The 3,569-nt window shown below is 50.4% G+C and overlaps 1 long non-coding RNA gene across 1 annotated transcript; it reads left to right on the top strand.

The window, feature by feature from the left end:
- The first annotated feature begins 1,254 nt into the window (after positions 1-1,254).
- On the top strand, positions 1,255-3,356 carry LOC134548686 (uncharacterized). The gene is made up of 2 exons (XR_010079864.1): positions 1,255-1,837; positions 1,991-3,356. It is a non-coding gene; the product is annotated as an uncharacterized LOC134548686 (long non-coding RNA).
- Positions 3,357-3,569: the final 213 nt, after the last annotated feature.

Here is a 3,569-nt window from a genome sequence, read left to right as displayed (position 1 = left end):
CTCGTGATTCAGTACGGCACAGACCTGTGAGGTGGAAGACTGCACTAAGCTTGTGCAGAGATTTCTATCATGCCCATCAGTTTCTGCACTCTAAATATATTCTGACTCTGAAGTTTTAAGGTGAGATTTTCCCTGCTTGGGCTAAACCCAAAGTGATTAATTTTTGTAATGCCAGAACAAAACCATTCAGCCACTGTTGAGTTATGTGACACTGAAAGACAAGGTATTGATAATGTTGCTATTAACAGCTGAATCAAGACTCACTGATAGCACATATAATAATATTTTTTATTTATTGAGCAAGGAATGGCAATACAGAGGGAGGCGGAAGACAGGAAACTTCAGAGAGTTTATGCCCTCCAGTGAGCAACACCTGATCCAGAAATCAGGCTCTGGCAATGTACAGTGCAAAGCAAGTACTCTTGAATTAATGCCTAGGACCTGGCTGATACATACCTCATAGCTAATCTGGTTACACGGGGTTTATTTCACAGTCGGAAGTTCTTGCGCTGGAAGAGAGTCCTGCTGGGGTTTTCTGAGCACACGGCAGAATTAATGAATGAACGAACGCAGCTTGCCAGCCCAGATTTAAATTGCTTACTAGATCAAAATCTGTTCATTTTCTCTGCCCTTATTTCCAGCCTCCCTGTCTTTTATTTATTAATTTATTTGAGAAAACAGATAAAGAGCACAGAAGACCTCATCAAGGCAGCAGATGCAGATAAAGGGCTGTGTTTTCACCCTGTCCTGAACGCTGGCACCAGGCTTTGAGCAGGTCCCGGGCAGGGAGGTGCCCGCAGAAGTTGGCTGGTGATGCTTGTGGGGCTGGGGCTGTGAGGGACTGTGGCTGCACAGCCCCAGCCCTTACAACCCAGCTGCCCTGAGCCTCTCTGGGCCCCTTTTCTACAGCCCCTGGGAAGGGGACGGCATTAAAGCGGTGAAAAAGGCAAGAAATAAACCCGGGCTGCTTTGCAGGACGCGTCACGTTTGCTCTGTCTTTCAGATCCATGCTGCCTTTGGAATTAGCCAATTCTCAGGCTTTAATGGGCGCTTGCAAACAGCGTATCTGGAATATTTTGATTTATTTGGCCACTGGGCAGACCTCCAGCCCGCCGCCTTGACTGCGGTGTCCGTATTTAATAGGAGTTTTCAGAAGGCTTAGTTAGGGGTATTTAAGGTAGTCCCTGAGTTTTCATGCAGGCTTTTCAGCTCCGACCGAAAACACAGCACCAAGGAGATGCGGCGGCAGGTTTTTGAGAAGGAGAGGGATCCTAGCAAGGTGCCACTGTCACTGCACTCCCAAAGACCTTTTCAGAAGAGCGCAGCTCCTCTCGCACCGCCCCGGCTCCCTCCGTGTCGCGGTGTGCGGACTCCTTAACTCGGCGCGCCCGCGCTGCGCAGGGCCGGGTGCGGGCAGCGCTCCGCGGCGGGAGCGGGAGCGGGGAAGGAAGGACGGACGGACAGACGGACGGATCCCTGCTCGCCCCACGACGCTCCCAGCCCTGCTTCTCGGCGGGGCCGGGCTTCTCCCTCCGAGCACACCGGGGTGTGCTGCGGGGAGGCGGCGTTCGGCTGCTCCCAGCTCCAGGCAGCCCCAGACGCCTCCCCGGGCTCCGGGCTGCGCTCTCCGGAGCGAGGGGGAAAGGAGACTGATGTCGCTCCTTCAAGGTGAAGGGCAGTGCTGGCATGACGGAAAAGCAGCCTGTGCTCTCTGCCAAAGACTGGGGACCTTCCTGAAGATTCAGTGCTCTTCAGTTTGGTTTTTTTACGGTCTTATTTTAGAGCTTATGGAAGAATTGGCTGATAATCAAGAGGGAGATTCTGCCAATATATCCAGGTATCCTGAGCTGCACTGCCCCAGCTCTTCCTCACTTTCCTCTCGCTGTGCTGCCAACCCAGGCTGAGCAGGGATGGATTGCTCTGCTGCCTGGTGCAGTGCAGACATGCAGGCAGCTGCTGCTGCAAGACTGACCAGGTTTGCTTTCCTCAGCTAGAGACTGCACTGTGAATTACCTCCAGGTCTCTGGAGGTGCAAGCCCAGTGTGCAAAGCACTCTGCATGCTGCTGCCTTAACCCTGCCTTTGGACCCCAGCCCCTGAGGAGGATGAGGCGCTTTTCCTCCACACCATCCCAAATAGGAGCTGAACAACTTCAGAAATGAAAATCTGCTTTGAAGGTGTCACCATGGTCACCCTGCTTCTCTGGGAGGCAGTTTGGTAAGAAAACCAAACTGGGAAGCAGAGCCAAGCTCCCCAGCCATGGCCTGGAAGAAACTAAAGCAAGCAGGAAGATTTTAGAAAGCCCCTCAGAGCCCAGCACATCAGTTGTTCAGCTTTGGTGACGTCCTTCAGAGCCAACAAGCTGCAAGCAGCTGCCCTCCTTCCTCTCCTGCTTCTCCCCATGGAGCAGGTGGAGGGGAACAAATATGAAGAAGGGAAGCTCAAGGCCTCACTGCAAGCTTGATCTGCTCTGCTCAGTGTGCCCACACCCACACACCTCTCCAACAGCAGCCAGCTGCCCCCAGAGGAGAAGGTGTGATCCTGGCACATTGCAGAGGATGGGAACACGAGGGCGACTATCAAGGCTTGAGAATATACCGAGGTTGAGTAAAGGCTTGCCTGGGTGATGAAATGTTCGTGAAGTGGCACATTAATTGAGGAAAGGTGCAAAAGGCAGTCCATCACGACTTCACCAGCTTGTGCTACCAAGCATCCCTTGAAAGGCTAATTAAAACTAGCAGAGGGAGAGGAGCCTGCTAACAGGATCACAGCCTTGCTTGGATTGAGTCATAAGTGTGTAGTAGGCATTTGTGTTTTCCTCTACGTGTGTCTTCCAAGCCGAGTTGACGGAGAATGTTGCAGTTTTTTGAAATCCGCAGAGTAGGATGAAAACACAGACTAGATAGCGAGGCAAGGTCTAGGCATGAAGCATGAAGAGAAAAAGCCATGACCGTCTTCCGCAAATAAATAAATAAATAAGTAAATATCTGCCCGAAATGAGTGCTAATTAACTTGCAATAAACCAACTTAACCACTTAGGGGCAGCGTTAACACAGAGTTAACATGCAAAACAAACCTGTAGTTTCTCACCTGGTTAATTTAATACACGTCGTGAATATTCATAGCGCATGAAACCCTGATACATCAACACACCAAACGATGCGGTCTGTCAAAACCGGGAACGCGTGGCAAGAGGAGGAACTCAGTGGCGCTCGCACGGCGCTGGCTTTGATCAGTTCCTGTTCCTAAACACATTCAGAGAGGAGGCAGGACTCTGCCGCTTTCCCTCCGTCGGGGTCACAGACTGTGTTTTATACAGAGATTAAAACCTAAAAAAAAAAAAATAAAAAAAAAAAAGCAGATAGGAAAGAGCTTCACTTAAAATAAACATAAAGGATATCAAACAGGAAAAAGGTGTCTTTGAGAAATGCTGCTCTTGCATGCAGGAGCTGAACACCCCATTTTATCTCCGTGGCCACATTCCGAGTCACTTTGCTCTCAGACAATACATTTCTTTCTCTTGCGTGCAAAAAAAGTCCCGGTTCCTTGGATTCTTCTGAAACATCTCCT

Source organism: Prinia subflava, chromosome 3 (genome assembly GCF_021018805.1).
Source record: "Prinia subflava isolate CZ2003 ecotype Zambia chromosome 3, Cam_Psub_1.2, whole genome shotgun sequence".
Lineage (NCBI taxonomy): Eukaryota > Metazoa > Chordata > Aves > Passeriformes > Cisticolidae > Prinia > Prinia subflava.
The sequence above is the reverse complement of the archived record's forward strand: the minus strand, read 5'-3'. Positions and strand labels throughout refer to the sequence as shown.